We start from the raw sequence: 8071 nt of genomic DNA, 5'->3' as shown, positions 1-8071 counted from the left end.
AAACTGGACCACAGGTATTTGCTTAACTAACTGGAAGACTTCTGTATTTATTCCCTTTCTCAAAAATAGTGATCTAAGAGAATGTAAAAATTATCGAACAATATCGTCGCTAATATCACATGCAAACAAAGTCTTGCTGAAGAATATTCAAAAAGAATGGAGCAGTACATTGATAGAGAACTTCAAGAAATACAAGTGGGATTTAGAAGAGGCTGTGGCACTAGGGACATCATTACCAATGTACGATGAATCTTGGCTAAAAATAGAGAGTATCAGAATAATTGCTTATTTATGTTTTACCTTTTAGGGAAAGGTAATTGGTTGTGTGGATCACAATAAATTGTGACTAACATTGAGAAGGATGGGAAACACAGAACACTTAACTGTGTTCATGCAAATCCTAGACCAACACTCTCTTTTCCCTATAGAGCAAGAGAACACTGAAAGGTTCAAAATCAAGAAAAGGGTGCATTAAGAATGTGTCTTTTCTCCACACCTTTACAATCTATATGGTGAACAGATAATTTGAAAGGCTGGACTTTATGAAGAAAGCTATGGAATCAGGATAGGAGGAAGATTCATCAACAACATGCATTATGCAAATAACACAACTATGCTCTCAGAAACTGATGAGGACTTGAAGTGCTTGTTGCAGAAGATCAAGGACCTCAGCTTTCAATACGGACTGCATCTTGACAAGCAGAAACAAATATCTTCATACTGTGGTAATAGGAGATGATAGATGGAGGAAATACTGAAGTTATTAACAATGTCATCTTGTTCAGATCCACAATCAACATGCTTAGCACCACCAGTCAGGAAACCAAAATAGTTGCATTGAGAGAAATCTGCTGTCAAGGATTTCTCTAGAATGCAGAAAGCAATGACATTAGTCTAAAGACTAAGGAGGGCCTCATCCAAGCTGTGGACTTCTCAGTTTCTTGCTATGCATCTGTTGTTGTTAGGTGTCATTTAGTGGAGTATGACTCATAACAATCTTGTGAACAAAAGATCTGAACCTTGTTCTATTCTGCACCATTCTCACAAGAGCCCATTGCAGCAGTCACCTAGTTCAGGGTCTTCCTCTCCTTTGTCAACCCTCTACCCTTCCCAGCATCATGTACTTCTCCAAAGAATAGTTCCTCCTAACAACATGCCTAAAGTATGTGAGGTATAGCCTCATCCTTCCTGCCTCCAAAGAAAACTACGGTTGCACCATCTCCAAGACATATCTCTTCATTCTCTTGGCCATCCATGGAAGAATGTTCAGAGCTCTTCTCCAATACCACAGCTCAAAGGTGTCAATTCTTTTTCTGTTATCCTTATTCACTGTCCAGTTCTCAGATGCATAGCAAATAATTGGGAAGACTATAGCCTGAATCAGACACACCTTAGTCCTCAAACTAACATCATTTACTCCTTAATAATTTGGAAAGGTCCTTAAGTGCAGATTTTCCCAGTGCAATGAGTCTCCTTATTTCCTGACTGCTCGTACAAAAGGTGTTAATTGTGGATCCAAGCAATATGAAACTGTTGACAGTTTCATTTTCCTCTCCTTTCATCATTTTGCTGTCTATTGGTCCAATGGTAAGAATCTTTGTTTTCTTGATATTGAGATGCAGTCCATACTGAAGGCTGTATTCCTTTATATTCTGGAACAAGCGCTTAAAGTCCTTCACATTTTCAACAAGTAAGATTGTGTCATTTGCATAATGCAGATTATTGATGTCTCCTTCCAATCCTGATTCCACACTCCTCTTCATAAAGTTCAGCTTCTAGAATAATTTGCTCAGCATACAGATTGAATAGGTATGGAGAGATGATACAACCCTGACACAATTCCTTCTGAATTTTAAACCATACAGTTTTCTCCTGCTCTGTTCATACAACAGCCATCCAGGTATATGTTCCACATAAGCACTATTAAGTCTGCTGGGATTCCCATTCTTCTCAATGTCAACCACAGCTTGTTATGATACATACAGTCATTTAATAAAGCATAAATACACATTCTTCTGGCATTGTTTACTTTCAGCCAGGGTCCATGGCCAAAGTCAGTGAGATGGAACCTCATAATCTTTGCCTCCATGGAGCAGGTTAGTTTCACCCTATCCTAGACAGACCTGTTTATTCTCTTGGGAGTCCATGTTATGTTCAATACTGTTTCCCAGCACCACAACTCAAAGGCATCAAGTCTTCTTCTTTTATCCTTAGTCATTGTCCAGATCTCTGATGCATAGCAAGTAATTGAGAAGACCATGGCCTGGATTAGATGCACCTTAGTTTCTAAAGTGACATTATTGCTCTTCAGCAGTAGGCAGAGGTCCCTGATAGCAGAGTTTCCTAATGCAATTTGTCTTTTTATTTCCTGACTGCTAGTGCAAGAGTGATGATTGTGAACCCAAACAAGCTGAAATTGTTAACAATCTCTTCACCATCTATTGTGGTGCTGCCAATCAGTGGTGAGAATCCTTGGGATTTTTTTTCTAATTTTTTTTTTTAATCTTTGTTTTCTTTATGTTGAACTTCAATCAATGTTGCAGACTACAGTCCTTAACCTTCTACAGCAAGTGTTTCAGGCCCTTCTCAGTATCAGTAAGCAAGATTGTGTTATCTGTATAACACAGATTTTTGATGAGACTTCTTCCAATCCTCATGCCACATTTCTTCTCATAAAACCCAGCCTTCTGAATTATCTGTTCCACATATAGATTGAAAAAGACAGGACACATCCATGACACACTCCTTCCTGATTTTGAACCATGCAATGTTTCCTTACTATGTTCTGATGATTTGACCGCTTCCTGATCAAAAAACAGGTTATGCATGAGAACAACCAAGTATTCTGGGATTACCATTCTTCTCAATGTTAACCACAATTTGTTGTGGTCCACACAGTCAAATGTCTTTCCATAGTCAATGAAACACAGATAGACACCTCTCTGGTATTTACTACTCTTGGCCAAGATACATCTAGCATTGACAATGACGTTTGTAGTGACATGGCCTCTTTTAAAACTAGCTTATATTTCTGGTAGCTCTTTGTTGATGTACTGTTCCACTCATTTTTAATGATCTTCAGAAAGAGTTTGCTTGCATAGCCTATTAGTGATTCTGTTTGATAATTTCCACACTCTGTTAAATCACGTTTTTTGGAATGGTAATAAATATGGATCCCTTCCAGTCAGTTGGCCAGGTGGTTGTCCTCAAGATTTTACTGAAACATTATCATCCTCATTTGTTGATAATTTCCCCAAAGGGAAACATGAGAATGAGGGAATTAATGAAACCCAATATGATAGGTATACTGGGCCACTCTTGAATTAAAGTTATTCCTATTTAACACTGGGGTTGTGATGGCCCATGGTGTTACAAAGATGCAGTCCTTTTATCTCATATATACTGGTAATGACTAACATTACTGGATCCCAGGTACACATTCCTTTTCCTATTTTATAAATGATGTCATAAGCCTCTCTGCAAGCTGACTCTCCCCTATCCTTGACTTTTCTAGGTAGAAGATGAGGAAAATATGTTTGTCTTCCACTTTTTACCTTTTTCATGATAATTTCCTTCATTTAAGATCCTGTGATGATAGAGATGTTTTATTTAGAATTTTAGTATCTTTGGAAGAAAGTTCCTGAATAAATTGAAAGTGTTATAGTGAGCTGATATCTTGGAGACATATGTGTGAATAATAAAAATGTCAACTCCTACTACAAAGAACCACCAAATGAAAGGAAATGAAAATTCTATACATCAAAGACAGTTAGAGGCTTGTTTAGATTTAGAATCCCTTGGGTCAAGGCCACACCTAGTACATTGTCATAATCAATAAATGTTGAAAATAATTGTACAATATATGATGCACAGTTGTGGTGACATCTAAGAAACTCTATCCTAGAAACAAAATAAGGTCCAATTATAATGGAAAATGACTCTTTGATTATATATGGTTTCCTAAGCACTTACTTGTGAGTATAAGACTTTTTTTTTAATGGAAAAAGGATAGGGGATTGTTTTTCAAAGCAGTTAAAGTGACTGTAAAAAGCAGCTGATGTGAGTTACAGAACTAAATTTGTTAAGATGGAACTGTCTAAACGTGTAATATACAATTCTTCAGGTAGGGAATCAATCCAGCAATAAGTTCGTCAAAAGAGAATCTTAGATGACTGTAATCATTGTTGCAGATGCTATTGCTCCCCATTGGTATACCCCAGGAGGTTTTTCTGTAAACATCTGAATCTCATTGTTTGAGTCTGAGGAAAATACACACACACACACACACACACACACACACACACACACACATATTTTATATGAGGAAGGAAGTGATTGCAACTGGAAGAGCAAAGTGACAAAAGCTCCAAGAAGTGACCTGAAATTAATCTCAGATAAAAAAAAAAAAGGCCCTTACTTCTTAACTCTCACTGAGACAGCCTTGAATTATGCACTATAGAATCTTCCAGAGTCCTCCTACTGGAATTGAGCCAAAATTGACTATATTAAATACAATATTGTTCATTTACTATCTCACTATGACTTATATCCCTCCCTTGCCACATTGTCCTGATTCTTTAATCCCTTCAGTACTGCTTGGAATCATCTTGCAAGGAAAACCTTCAGGTTTTATGGTCTGAATTCTGAAAGAGTGTAGTTGTTGTTGTTAAGTGCCGTCGAGTCTCAGGCGACTCATAGCATAGCAACCCTATGAAGGAGGGTCCTCAAAACTTGGTGTGTCTTTCATCCTCTCTCCAGGTTCATAGGGTTTCCGGAGGCAAGCTATTACAGAAGTGGATGCCACTCCTGCTTCCAAGCTTGTTTTAATTGGGGAGCTCCACCCCACACTCTTTGTTTTGGGTAACTAACCATTAATGCATTTGACACTCAGTGTCACAGTGTTCAGCCTCACAGCAAGCACAAGTTACTGCTGTATGGCAAGTGGACACACCAGGGCTATACGACCTAGAGGAATGCTTGAACAAAAATGATGAAAGACAGGCCCAAGGACCGCTGATAAAAAGTCACCCACCTTTGGCTTGGTAGCATCACTTTCTGTCCACTGGGCCAACTGATCTCTCTCTATATTGTGTTTAAGTGCCATCAAGTCACAGACGACCCATAGTGACCCTATGAAGGAGAGTCCTCAATGCTTGTGTGTTTTTCATCAGAAGAGTAGAGTAGAAAAAAAAAATCTTAGCTAAGAATTTCTTTCATAAGTGTTATAGAAAGGGAACAAACACATGGAATGATGTAATTATCAATTTTGCATTTTATAATAAGAAGTGCCACAGAAGAAAAGTTGAGAAGACTGTTTCTTCTAAGGATGTCAGTTTGGTCATTCAAGAGGATGAGCAGGTGATAGAGAAAGCTGAAACAGGATCCACATCTCACACCATACACAAAAATCAACTCAAGGCGAATCAGAGACCTGGGAGTAAAGTCTAAAACCAAAAGGTTCATCAGGGGCAAATTGGAATTAATCTTAGACCTAGTCCATAGTATAAAGAAACTGCCAAGTACAGCCAGAAATATACAATCTGAAGAGGATAACATTGATGAATGGGGCCTTCTAAAGATTACTTCCCTTTGTACATCAAAAACATTTTCCAACAGAATGAAAAGAAAACCTAATTATTGGAAACAAATATTTGGCAATTCCATTTCAGACAAGGATCTCATATCAAAAGTTTGTAGAATCCTACAAGACTTCCAAAAGAAAAAGACTCATAACAGTTATAAAATGGGCAAAAGACATGGAAAGATTTTTCACACATGAAGATGGCCAGCAGACACATGAAAAAATGCTCCAAATCACAGGCAATAAGGGAAATGTAAATCAAAACCACAATGAGATACCATCTAACTCCTGTAGCAGTAACAAAGCTTAACAGGACAACAAGTAATAAATGTTGGAGAGGATGTGGCAGAATACAAACTCTTACACATTGATGGTGGGATTTTAAAATTGTATAACCATCCTAGTAGGTAGAGTTGTTTCTTGGCATTTCCTAAAAAAAAAACTGAACATAGAAATTCCATATGACTGAGCAATTCTACTGCTTGGAATACACCTCAAAAGAATGAGAACTAAGGCACAAATGGACACTTGCACACCAATGTTTATAGCAGCGTTATTCACCATTGCAAGAAGATGGAAACAGCCCTAATATTCAACCACAATGGGATGGGTTAAGAAATTATGGTACATTCACACGATAGAATACTATGCAGCACACAGGAGCAATGATTTGTAAAATACTACCTAACTTGGGAGAGATTGGAGAGCATTATGCTAAATCAATTAACTCAGGACAAGTGCTGTATAAGATCATTATGGCAGAACCAATATAGGAATCCAAGGAGAAGGTGAGGGTGGATGCAGAGGGCTGAGGATGGATACAGAGGGCTGAGGATGGGTGGGAGGTGGAGGCTGGTAATCATAGGGTAGCACAATTTGATGGGTGGGCGAGAGGTGAAGGAAACAGAAAAGACCTGGTGTGAAAAACAATGTAAACAAAGTGTGTAAGTAAACGAGTATAAAATAAAAATTATATATATAGGTCTTATCAAAGTCAAAAAAATCAATATAAAATTTTAAAAAATAGTATGAAACACAATGTATACAAGCTTTGTAACCAAACCAATATAAAATAAAAATTTAAAAACAAACAAGCAAAAACCAAAAACAAAAAAGAGTGAAGATATGAAAGAGTAGACAGTGCCAAGTGTGAGGCAGCCAGTGTCTCGAAAGTATAAGTGAATTGGCTTTAGACACATAGAAATATATATTATAACTTTTAGATTTCTTTTCTGGTGAACTGTTCTTAACAAACTAAAAATTTCCCTGCTAATTCCTAAGTAAAGCTTTCAGAAGTTTGGGAACTGGTGACCATATATTCTTAATCAAATTGGAGACCAGACTACCAAACAATGTTTTGCTTATGATTTGTTAATCTATCTCCACATAAAAAGACATTAGAGAGAATAGTGAGAATTCATCCTGCCTCAGGAATACTGAGATGTGTCATCATCTGATATACGTAGATAGATTTAAGATCAAAAGTAGAAATAAGAATACTAAAACATATTGAAAACTTTGACTGAAACTTATTTCCTTAAGATTTACCATAAATGTGATTATTACAGTCTCATAAACATATTAAGTGTTTGTTGTTGTTATGTGCCACTGAGTCAGGACTGACTCATAGTTGACCCTCTAATGGGTTTTTAGAAGTTGTAAATTACGTGGGAGGTGATAGAACTTTTTTCTCCAGTGGAGCAGCTAGTAGACTAAACCTTCTACCTTTGAGTTAATAGCACAACTTATTACCACAAAGCCATTAGAATTATATAAATGCTTATCACACAAAAATTAAACATTGTATTTATAGAATAAGGTTATCTGATTAAGTAACTGAGGGAACCTTTGAAAGTGTATTTGGTAATTCAATCTAGTTGTTGTTTTGGTTTCTGTTTGTTTGTTTTTTACCACCTGTGACTAGGCACTATGCTGAGCTCTGCAGATGCAGTGACAAATAAAGTGAAAAATACTCTTTGTTCTCATTAAATTTATGGTGAAAAAGACGGATATTATAAATAAATACCAGAAGAAAGAATTTATTAAGAGAGTATGGCCTTTGTAGGAGTGGGACAGTTTGCCAATGTAGGTCTTATTTCCACTAACCTACAGGAAAGAATAGGCCCCATCCATAATAACCACAAAACAAAATTGATTCCTATGGGATCAGACATACCCTGCATATTCCCCAAGCCTACTTCTGCCAATTTTAACAGTCATAAAGCTCTTCTGCTGGTGGGTCCATTGCAATGATCACAAAGAACCTGTAGAGCTATATTCTGGGTATCTAAGATTTATCATTCAGATATCTTTCCTAGCCAATCATTAAATGTTTATTTTATGCTGAAGTAATTATTGTATTAAAGAAATAGAATTGTTGTTGTTATGTGCCATCAAGTCACTTGCGACTCATAGCGACCCTGTGTACAAGAGCTCTAAATGCTGTTCTATCCTGTGCCAACCTAGCCATCTCAAACGCACTTATTCCCA

The sequence above is a fragment of the Elephantulus edwardii genome, unplaced genomic scaffold, assembly GCF_000299155.1.
Source record: "Elephantulus edwardii isolate Elephantulus edwardi_28Jun2011 unplaced genomic scaffold, EleEdw1.0 scaffold00435, whole genome shotgun sequence".
Taxonomy (NCBI): domain Eukaryota; kingdom Metazoa; phylum Chordata; class Mammalia; order Macroscelidea; family Macroscelididae; genus Elephantulus; species Elephantulus edwardii.
Note: the sequence above shows the minus strand (reverse complement) of the source record.